Source organism: Elephantulus edwardii, unplaced genomic scaffold (genome assembly GCF_000299155.1).
Source record: "Elephantulus edwardii isolate Elephantulus edwardi_28Jun2011 unplaced genomic scaffold, EleEdw1.0 scaffold00074, whole genome shotgun sequence".
NCBI lineage: Eukaryota > Metazoa > Chordata > Mammalia > Macroscelidea > Macroscelididae > Elephantulus > Elephantulus edwardii.
Window position 1 is genome coordinate 14,178,795 of NW_006399824.1, and position 12,384 is coordinate 14,191,178.

The following is a 12,384-nucleotide window of genomic DNA, read 5'->3' on the forward strand; positions in this document are numbered from 1 at the left end:
ATATATATATTTAGAAGCAGGAGTGGCATCCACTTCCTAAACAACATGCCTCTGGAAACTCTATGAACTTTGATAAATGACAATAGTTATAGAAAGACTTCAGGCCTTTTGTTCATAGGATTGCTATGAGTGGTGCTCGACTTGATGGCAATCAACAACAAATTTAGTGTATACTGGTTTATTGAAAAAGTTTGAATGCATTGTTTTTCATACTGGATCTTTTCCATTTCTTTCAGTCCCCACCCCATCAAACTGTGACTACCCCTCTCCCCTGTCCTCACCCCTCTGCTTCCACCTTCCCTCACCTTGGATCCTCATACTCATTCTACAATAATGGTTTTATACAGTATTAACAGAACTAAGGTCACTCAGCATAATGCTGTCTTTTAAGGGTTTCATAATGCTCTTTTTATGATTTTGTTATTTCTAATGGTTGCATAATTAATTTAAAAATATATATTGGTGATTTAAAATTCTATGTTAGTCACTCTGCATTTATAAAGACAATCTGTGTGCTTAAATGAGTGTCCCAATGATCTTGATGGATTTGGGAAGATCTACCCAGACCAGCAACTTGTTACCATGCCTCCTTGTGTCTCTATTTTGGGATTAGAAGAAAATTGATGACGTTCAAGGAACTTTGATCACCAGATTTAAGTCCTTCATCTACTGTGTATAGACAGGAGAAATCTTCTGTACCATTCCCCTCTCTCTCTCTCTCTCTCTCTCACACACACACACACACACACACACACACACAGACACACACACGAGACCATCTCTGGACATTCTTTTTCTATTAATGTCATTGTGGAATAGTGGTTAAATGCTTGTTGCTAATGAAAGGCTGAACCCACCCAGAAGCTCCACAGGAGAGAGAACAGGCAATATACTTGCCATAAAAATCACATTCTAGTCCGAAATCAAATCAGTGCCATCTGACAAGGATAGCTATCTCTTCCTCCTCATTTACCCTTGGAGTCTTCTATATCTTAATCAGTTTCCCCAAGTGTGATGTACGGATGACTGATAGTATGCATTCAGTGAGTTGTGGAGGTGCCCATATGAACAATGATACAGTGGCTACAATATAAACTTAAACATAGCAATGAGTGGAGGTTGGTGAAAATCCAGGCAGTGTTTTATATGGTTTATTTATATGGTCCCTATGAGTTAAAACTTATGTGATGACACATTACTGTTGTTATATGTTGTCCAGTTGGAACTGACTCATAGCTGATTCTCCGCTGGATTTTCAGAAGAGGAGGTTCAGCTGGTAGACTTGAACCTCCTACTTTTGGGTTGGCAGCGTAACTCCTTATCCACTAGGCCGTAGGAACTCATACAACTAAAAAAGCAATAGCAAAACAAGATATGAACAATTAAACTTTCTAAAATCTGTACGGTTACCAATAAGTGATGGTTCCAACTCACCCAGTAGTACCATGGAAGAAAGGCCAGATGATCTGTGTCTGCCAAAATTGCCTGCTGACAAGACAATCACAGGCCCCATTTCTATCCTGCAGTACATGGAGTCCCCATGTGTCGGAGTCAGTGTGAAGGCAACAATGTGGATTTGGGTTGCAGGGTTTTTTTTGTTGTATTTTTAACATAAAATAGTATTTTTATTTTAAAGTAAAAAAAATACGGTTACCTCATGAGTTAGTGACTTCACCAATATTATTGTTTAGGATGAGGATAAATGACAGTAAACATAAATGGTTTAAAGAGAAATGTTAAAGAAATAATAGTGCTATGACATAGTAAAAACAATCACAAAGGTGCTTTCTCTCTTTCTTCACTGCCCTCTGTTACATTAGCTTTGCTGTTTTCATGATCTGTCTGCCTCTCTGAGCTTACCACGTGGCGTCCCTAAGGGTAGAGTCTTGCCTCACTTATCTTTTGACCTCAACCATATCCCTGCTCTGGCTCTCCGCACGGCGCACGGCGCTTGGCACACAGTGAGGCATTTAGCTGGGCTCGCCCATTCCTCTGGTTGCACAATGGCCAACAGGTCAATCCACCTCCCCCCTCCTCCCCATAGCTTTCCTATCAGCAGCAAGTACAGAGATTCGGGAACTCCTGAAGTCTGATCCTCAGCAGAGATATGGGAAACCAGGGACAGAAATAGAACAAGAAATCTTGAACACAGATAAAAGGCTTTTTGATATTTGCATGAAATATGCCTCTTAAAGAGGAACTATTTTTACAGTATTATCTATAAGAGATTATAGGCAAAAATTAATTTTCTAAGTCTTTATACTTAAAACAGTCTGTGCACAGAAGGAATTTCAATTCCTCCTTTAATAAAAAAATCATGCATTGTCCTGCAGGCAAAGGGCTCGGTTTCTTTGTGTGATTATTTTGTGATTTCAGAGGCCAAGAGAAATTTGTAAAATGCTATAAAGACTGCTGTGCTTACCTAACGACATTCCAGACTTTGTCTCCGCTTTCTCATAAAGGATTATTTTTTCTGGGGTGGGGGGAGGTTGGGCAGAATATTACAATGTAGCAATTCAAGAAAGCATTGTAAAACCATAAAATACAGCAAGGATAGGAACTGAAGCAACTCCTCTGTGAGAGAATTGAGAGGGAGGAGAGGCAGAACTGTTTGGACTCAATGGACAGGAGGCCAATAATTGACCTTAAAACAAACTGAAAGTTGAACTCAAGGCATTTGAAGTGTTAATTTATTAAATAATCCTTTACTTTCATGAGTTACAATAAAAAATATTTGTGGTCAGGAAAGTTAGGAGACAGGAAACTGAAGTCTTCTAAACCCATTTTTATGCTTGGAACGAAACCAAACCTTTATCCAATCATAAACCTTATGTGTTTATCTGCACGGGAGAGCAGGGGGAGAGAGAGGGTAGCAGGATTTGATTTCTATTTAAAGGACCTCTCTTCCACTGGGGTTTCAAACCTAATGAGGAATCCTCCATGCATTGTAGCAGAGACTCTGGTCTCCCCTGCCCGGACCTGAGGCGCCCACCCTCCCAGCTGATGGCCACGCATTGGCACGGTTTCTCTGCTTTGGTAAAAATTCACAGGGCAGTGGGGAAGGGTTTCATGATCAAAGCTGAACGTGGTCTCTATCAAAGGGATCCTTCTCAGGCTGGAAATCTGAGCCACTTGAAAACAGTTTAGATCCAAGAGAGACACTAACCCAACTGTCTACACAGGCCAACTTGAAAGGAGGCTGGGGCAGATCACCAAGTCTGACCTCTCTTTAATATTAAAGACCATTGTATTAAAGACCACTTTCTGAGAAGACTGTGGCTGGGAGTGAGCCAGCCTCCTTATGCAGCATCCCGGTTTATCTAGGTGATGAATTCGATGGGAAAGACCCCTGAGGGCCAGAACAAAAAGACAAATTTCTTACATATGTGACTATTTAAGAGATTTTGTTTTAAAAATTGAGGTTAGAGTCACATGATATAAGATGAACTATTTTAAAGCAAACAGTTTGGTGGCATTTAGTGCAATCACAGTTTTTGTAAACCATTACCTCCATGTAGTTCAAACCATTACCACTATCTAGTTCTGAGACCGTCTCCATCACCCCTACAGAAAGAAACCAAGTACTTTTTAAGCAGGTGCTCTGCCTTGTTCCACAGAGGAGTTAATCACAGGGAGCTCTGGTGGCCTAGTGGCAAGATGCTGTGCTACAATCTCAAAGGGACAAGGTTTGAATCCACCAGCTGCTCGGTGGGAGAAGGACCAGCAATCTCCTCCTGGGCAATTACTGCCTCTGAAAACCTGCTAGAGGTTCAGCTGTGAGTTGGTTAGATGAGGAAATAAAGACCACAGGGGGTCTTCCACATATCTTTAAGATTGTAGTGGAATTAAATTTCCTTGTTTAAGTCCTGATTAATATTAGAGTGATGGTGGGCAAGTCTTCACTTCTCTAAACCTCAGTTTTCCATCCTTAGAACGGAGTTAAGACGATTCCATGGGTTGTTTGTAAATATCTAACTTTCAATCCAAGATGCTTCCAAATTTAGTGGTCTGATTTTGCCGTTTCAAGGTGTTATATCCTTTTTTCAAAGCTGTGAGAATCATTACTTATACATAGGATGCAATCAACTCACTCTTTTCTCAGAATCATTGTGTGACAAGGTTGGTGGATTAGTAACTAAAGAAAATCGAATTAGGGACTTAAACTTGCAGTGTTTCTTTCATATTTCAGTTGAGAAAATGAAGCATCCTATAGCTTAGGGAGCTCTGGTGGTGGCCTGACTGTAAGAAGCTGTGCTGGAATCCCAAGGCACACGGTTTGATTCCACCAGCAGCTCCATGGGAAAAGAATGGACCATCTCCTTCTGTGCAATTTACTGTCTCTGAAAACCCACTGGAGAGTCATCTATCAGTTGACTCCAACTTGATGGCACACAACAGTAATAACCACCTGTAGCTGAAATGATATCGTTGGGTGGCATTGTCAAAGGTCCACCCATTTCAAACCAGATCCCTCTCATCACTAGAATCTACTTCTTCCACCTGCAGTGAATTGCTTGCAGTGACTGAGTAGTGGTGCTAATAGTGCAGGGTAAAGAGAGAAGATGAGAGGAGAATGGACGTGCTATGACTGGGATGCCTGGTATTGGCCAAGCATCATGAGATTTCCCCTTGATCAAGTACTATGAAAAGCACGCAGTGAATTACATCTTTTGGCACGTAAGGAATGTGTTACAAGTGCTTTCAAGATTGTAGGACCTATGTCAAATGTGGCTGTGATTTACTGAGCATCACCTATTGCCTAGTGTAGATGCTTTGGAGCATGACACTCACTTCACTATCTTCATGAGCCCAGTGAAGTGGACATCATAGCAAACTGAGGCTGGAATACGTGAAGTAACTTGCAGATCTGAGATTCAAATTTAAGTCAAATCTCATACCTGCAGTAATTTCATTCCATCATCACCAAATAAGAACATGGTGGAGCTTAGGGTGGGAGCAAGACAGCATAGTTCTCGAGAAGCCTGGGTTACAAGTTTGCTCTGTTAGGGCCAGTTGGGCATATTTCAAAGGAAACTCTATTCATTGGTTATTGATGTTTTACCCTTTGCTGGATTGAAACAAGGCAGTCATGCTGGGGGACATTTGGAAATTGAGATGATTTGGGGAAAAACACAGCAAAAGTCTCCAGTGCTATGTAGAGATGGAAGTTAAGAGCATGGGCGGTGCATCTACTCTGGGTCTATGGAGCGATCATGAGTTGCAATCAAATCAAGGGCAACTAACAAGAGTAGTCAGAGGTGGGACAAAAAAGATGTTGTTAATTTATCGCTACTGGTGTGTTTGTGAATTTATTTCAGTGAAAGTAGTTTAGGTAGTACTTGTATAATATCATTTAAAATATTTAAAAAAAAACTCATTTAAAGAAAAAATTCCATTAGTCAATGATAGAAAACAAGAGAGCATGGACTTCAGAATCAGTCATTTCTTGAATGGGTCTCCCACCTCCTGATGTGGACGCCTGGCAGTCCTGTGCATGTCAGGCAGCACTATGCCCCACAAGGTTTTCAGGGCTAGATCTCCAAGGTGTCTTTAGATGAACTTAGACTCCAACATATAGGCTAGTCGTTGAATACATTAAGATGTCCCACCACCCAGGGATTCGTCTAGCCCTACACCAGGAATGTTATACTCAAGAGTTCTAAACCAGTTTCTTTGATGGTAAAAAGGAATCATAATTATACCTAATTCTTGGGTGTGGTTTGAAGATTAAATGAGAACATGTTTATAAAAAGTAGCAAACTGAAGCAAACCTCTGTTGTGGATCGCCAGTAAAGTGTTAAGGTGCTTGAAAATTATGTAAATAGATGTGAACTTTTAAAAATCATGAGATTTCTTTTTTCTATCATTATCTCTTCTTTTTATAGTACTATGATGCAAATATTTTCTTTTGTAAATCTAGGAGTTCTGGCAGCAAGGGCCTTTGGTTACCATGATATAATAGTAATAATAAATAATAATAATAATAATAAAAATAAAAGTTAAACAGTAATTACTGGCTTAGAAAGAGCTGTGGGCTTCAGTTTGCCACAGTTTCAGGCACTTGCTACCGTCTGCCTTGTTCATCTAGTTGGAGCACACTCTGTAGGGAAGAGTGGCATGGAATAGCAGTGTCATGCTTGGTGGATTGTAACATGCACAGAGCAACAGAATGAGAGTAGCAGAATAGGGGGTGCTGGTGGTCTAGCGGTAAGGAGCTGTGCTGTCAACCCAAAGACATGAAGCTTGAGTCTAGGAGATACTATGAGGGAAAAGATGGGAAATCTCCTCTTGTGTGATTTATAGTCTCTGAAAACCCATTGGAGGGTCAGCTATGAGTCAATTTTGACTTGATAAGACAGTAGCAGCAGCAGCAGTAGCATTGAGACATGCACCCTGCCCCTTAGTTACAGAGCCATTGAGTCGATTCATTTTACTTTCTGAACTCGTTCTTTAAAACGTGTTCCAGGCACCAGTGGCAGCACCAACACCACCTGCAGCTTGGCAGATATGCAGGATTTAGGACCCACTCTTGGCCTATTATGACACCAAAATCTGTATTTTAAAAAAGTGATTCATATGCACATCGATGTTTGAGAGGTTCTGCTCTATTGTTATTATTATTATTTCAATATTTGGATCTTCAGGTTTACAGATAACAGGCGGCTTAGTAGGTGAACTAATGTAGTAGATGAAGGGTGCTCTGGTGACATAGTCTGTAGGGAATTGCGCTGCTAATCCGAAGGTGGGGCCTTTTTGGCATTTCCGATCTAGAGGCAATCTCCTCCTGTGCAGTTTACAGCCTGTGGGAAACCAGCTAAAGGGCCAGTAAGGAACTGATTCCACCTCAATGATAATGAGTTAGAGGAGATAGAACACTGACTTTGGAGTGGAGAATGGCATTCAAGCCCATTTATTTACTTTTTCCCCTTTGATCAACTTTACCCTGAGTTTCCTCATCCATTTCTGTTAAATGAGAAGTCTAATATAGTTATATTTTGCATTTCACAAAAATATTTGCCTCTAGGCAAATACCTGGGATACCTCGAATAGAAGGTCTGATGAGTCTTGGTGGCCCATGCCTGTCCTCTGGGGCCTGCTCAATTCAGGGTGCCAGAGAGAAAAACAAATTAACACTCACAGCACTTTAGACACATACATCATGCCACGTTCCCAGCGATGTGAATACTCTGTGATCCCCAAACAGCTTCCCAGATGCACAAGGGTCCTGGGTCCAAGGAGAGCCCCATACCTGTCTGAGTAATTGCCCATTCGGTCAGGAAAGGGAGGTGATTCGGGTGGCAGAGGCCACAGAATTTGCACTGGTAACTCAGAGGTGACTCCTCGCTGACCATGGTTTGAATCCACTAGCGGTTCCTCCCGTGACATTTACAGCTCTGAAAACCTGCTGGAGGGTGCGCTGTGAGTTGGTACTGATTCCAGTGAGTTAACTGTCGAGTTTGACAGTTGTGCAGTACTCACTTCCCGCGGCCAGCTTCATTCCTACGGCAGAACCCGTGTTGGACCCGCTCACGGTAAAGACGGTCCATCCCAGAGACCTCAATTCATTATTTCCTGAGGGGAGAATTTTTTTTTAATTTCCACTAATATTTGTTCGAAATAAAAAGAATGCCTTTAAGCTAGCACTGAATTATAGATCGTGCTAATTTGGTTCAATTATTTCGCTTATTATGGGTAGAAACACAAGTGACATTACAGACCCAGGACTGAGAAAGCAAGTCCCAGATTACTCGCGTGCAAATACAAGTGGGATTTAAAAATGTATCAAATAACCAGCTGTCACACCTGATTAATACCACCCGATCTAGGAGGGGCCGTCGCTCTATCTTCTAAAATGTCGTTAAAATATGTAAAAAAATATAAAGAGTTCATGTAATTAAAGAAACATTATTTTGTTCACACAGCCTGAAAAAATGTGATTAGGCAGCAGTTTGGAAATGGCGAGATACAGGCAGGTAGGTGTTTGTGCGGCAGCGGGAGCAGATGCAGGCTGCTTATGTAAAACGTGGCCTTGTTATGTGCTGTGTTCGGACAGATGCCTGCAAGAGGTGGAGGTGAAGGCGCAGGTTTCATTTGCTCTAAGTCACAAGAGTAAAAGCTTAAAAAAAAAAAAAAATCAAAGCCCAACTAGCCCAGTTTTATCAAATAAGCTATCTGGGTTACATTTCCTGTCAGCAAAGCGACAGCATCCACGTTGATGCTGGGGTTCCAGATAAGACTGATTTAGTTATTCTGTCGCTAAACACAAGCTAGATTTCCATTCAACAAAAACAAGAATAATTGGTTTGGTTTGAGAAAGACAAGCAATCATTTTTCATTAGGCTAATGCAGGAATGAAGCATGCTGTTGGTTGCTAATGTATGCCCACGGTGGTGTCGAGGGATGAACATGCAAACTCCATTTAGCGATCATTTTCTGTGAAATAATTTTCTTGAAATGGGAGCTCTGCATATTACTGAGTCTCTTAATCAATATATCTGTGTTGGCTCAAGCCATTTGGCAAAAATAAACTCCTATTTGTTGTGTCTTGTTTATAGTAGGCACTCAATAAATGTAGGTTGAATTAACTTACAGGAGTGGGGTGGAGGAAACACTGTTTTCTTGTAGCTTTTTGGATACATACTTTAGCCAATAGAAAAGAGAATGACAGGCATACTGATGTCTCATCACGGATGTCCTAGTTGGAACCAGCCTTATCCAGGTAATAAATTTCTGGAGAGAATGTACTAGAGCTTTCTCTTAGTTGCTGGGTTTTCCAGCATGGCTCAATAGACCAGCTATTCCCTTTGTGTAAGTTAGACTATATTATGATTGTAAGTGAGAATATTGACTTAAGTATGTGTACCCAACGCCAAAGCAAATGGTTTAAAAGTGAAAACTCAGTGAAGCCATTGTTTTGATCATGGTTGTCTTCAACTCAGTGAGCCCCTGCATAATGCAAATGGTTACTAAGCAAAAATTTGAACTGCAACCAACTAGAGGTACCTGGTAATCTGCCTCTGAAAGGCCATGGACCTTAAAAGGTTTCTGAGTAGTGCTATTCTGGCACACATGGCTTCCCTGCAAATTGGAATCGACTGATCAGCATCTGGTGGGTCCTGAATTCAGGAGTGGTTCGAGATGTCCCTGTCGTGCTGATAGAACCAGTGACTGTGGCTCCTTATATGAAGATAAGACATACTTAACTCTTTGCTAGCTCCAGCATGGAGGCTGTCCTTGGTGCCTGAAGGAAATTGTGGTCCAAGTTAAACCAACTGTAGGACGTTGACAGTTCATCTCACTAGATCAATGGTCTCTATAGTGGGGTTTAAAAAAAACAACAAACCAACAAAACTCTCGAGTTTCATAGAGCTCTGGTGGCCTAGTGGCAAGAAGCGGCACTGCAATTCTGAAGACGTGTGGTTCGAGGTGCTCCAAAGAAGGACCGGCAATCTCCTCCTGTGCAATGAATGAACTGCCTCTGACAATCGGCTGCTGGCAGGTCAGCGATGGGTCTGTTTTGACTTGATGGTGTACAACAACAACAACATATTAGATTTTTACTTTCTGTTTTTTGTGTAGTCTTTATGTTCTATATGTATTAAAAAATATACAAGTAAATAATTTACAAATAAGTAATTTAATAATAAATAATAATAATAAAAGAAGTAACTTAAAGAAATAAAGGTATAAAAAGACCTTTATTGGGGATATTGTTGCTGTTATTGTGTTCTATTGAGTTGGAACCGACACACGAAAAATCCAGTGGATTTTCAAAAGGTTGTAAATCACAGGGAAAGAGATTTCCATCTTTGTCCTTCAGAGTAGCTCTTGGATTCAGATTGACTCCCTTTGGGTTGGCAGTGTGATTCCCTGACAAGGCCATTAGAACTCTTTTGGAACTTATTGATGTTGTGAGGTGGAACTCGTTGTTATGTGCCATTGAGTTGCCTGTGAGTCATAACGACCCCTATATCCAACAGCTCTGAGGCCAGTCTCACGGACTCAGACACACCTACCCCCATTACCTCAGTTACTGCGTCAATCCATCTCATCTGGGATCTTCCTCTCCTGAACTTAGTAGGTGCTAAAAAAGAATATTTCCCCCTCAGTGAATGTATGTTAGAGAAATTAATTATCCCAACAGAAGGTATTATCAACTTTTTCTTCCATAATGAAATAGTTGAACCTGTGATGTCTTTGCTAGCATGCCGAACACCTTGAACGATCTGTGACATGGAAAGTAAGAGGTAGTTTATCTTTTAGACTTGATCTGCTTCACTCAAATTCCAAGTCAGAATTATTTTTAAGCAATCTTGATTGATTATCACCCAGATTGAAACTAGGACACTAATTTGCTTTTCAAAATGAAAATTCTTCACTTTGCAGGGCAGCCTTGAGACCCTTCTAAATAATGAATATCCTTGTAGAGAAGATTTGCCTAATAAAAAGTAATTAGTGCTCACATTTTTAGGAATCCTTTTATGTATTGTGCGAGACAGACTTTCAGAGCTCTTTCGTATTATAGCATATCTTGATTGGAGACAGGAGCAAAATGACCCACAGAGGTCATTTAAATCTCAAAGTACTGTATATACATATACAGTGTGTGTGTATGTGTGTGCCTACAATGTGAGCATGGGTCTGTGTGTGTTCTGTCATCCACAGTATGCCAGGTTTTTAATCTTATGACTGAAAACAGTGAAGTATAGAGTTGGGAAATTTCAAATTCCAATTTTAGCTGTGGTGTTTATTAGCTGTAATTTGCCTACCTAAAGCGATGTTTTCAAACCTTAATTGCCAATCATTATTTCCAATAGTACTTCCTTTATAGGTGTATCACTCAGGACTCTTGATTTGCAAGTTACAGGGAACATAATTCCAACTGCCTTGAGCATAAAAAAGGAGTTGATTTACTCATGCAAATGAAAAGGTTCAGATTATGAAAGTGGCTTCAAACCTGGCTTCTAAAAGATAAAAAAACTCAATAGCTTCCCCTCCCAAACTCCCCCCCCCCACAAAACCCCACCAAAACCACTAAAAAGCCTCCAACAATCCAAAGCACTGAGGCTGAACCAACTCATAGCTGACCTTTCAGCGGCTTTCAGTGGCCATAAGTCACATTGGAGGGGCTTGCCTATCCAGCCATTCTGGAGCCACTGGTGAATACAAACTGGCTGCCTTCGGGTTGGCAGTACAACTCTTTACCCACTAGGCCCCCAGAGCAAACCTGGCTTAGTCCACAGATTAATTAACCTCATAAAAACTTGATGTGTCTTCCTCTTTTGATTCTGCTTTCTTCTGCCTTGACTTCATTCTGTGGTCCAGAAGGGGCAAGACAGTTGAAGTTCTGAAAGTACAATTTATGAAGAAGAGAATGTTGCAGTTCTTCCACAAATCCTTTTACCTCTCAGTGGCTCATTTGATTAGGTGAAGCAATAGTGGCCTGTGGCAAGAAGCTGTGCTGCAACCCTGAAGGCATGCAGTTTGAGGTCATGAGCGAGAGAAGAATGCACAATCTCCTCCCGTGCGACTCTGAAATCCTCTGAAATCCTGCTGGAGGGTCAGCTATAAGTCGGTTCTTACTCTATGGAACACAACAACAACAGGGCTATGTGATATACTATTTGGCTACAGCCTTGGTTTTAGTCTTACCCTGTTGCTGGATGCTGTCCGCATCCTTTCTTTTTCCTCCACTCAATTCCCTTCACCCAGGGGTAAGAGAGGGGGAGGTCTTTAAAGAAAAATTAGAGTAAGATTATTAAAGGGAAGAACAGTGTCAGGTGGAAAGAGATAAAAATGCCAGCTGTGTGCTCTAGGCAGTTTGTGGGGAGATTAAATGAGGCCACATATAAGAATATGCATCTACCGTGTTGTTATGTGCTGTCAAGTTGCTTGTAACTCATAGTGACCCTATGTACAAACAGCTCTGAACCTTGCTCTATCCTGGGCCAACTTCATTGTCTTTAACACACCCACCCTCATTACCCCAGTTAGTCCATCTCATCCAGGGCCTTCCTCTCTCTTTTTTTTTTATTATTTTGTTATTTTTGTGTGAGTGTACCGTCAAATCAGATCTGACTGGTACAGGAGGAGACTGCCCCTCCTTCCCCGGCAGAGCATCTGGTGGATTCGAACCGTGCGCCTCTGGGACTGTAGTTGCAGCTCCTTGCCACTAGGCCACCAGAAGCTCCCCTGGCCTTCCTCTCTTGTGCTGTCCCTCCACCCTTCCAAGCATGATGTCTTTCTCCAAGGACCGGTCCCTGCTTGCAACATGCCCAGTATGCCAGGTGGATCTTTGTTGTTGTTATGTAACATCAAGTTGGAACTGAGTTATACCTGTCCCTTCTGCAGGTTTTCAGAGGTATCAAACTGCATGGAGGAGAT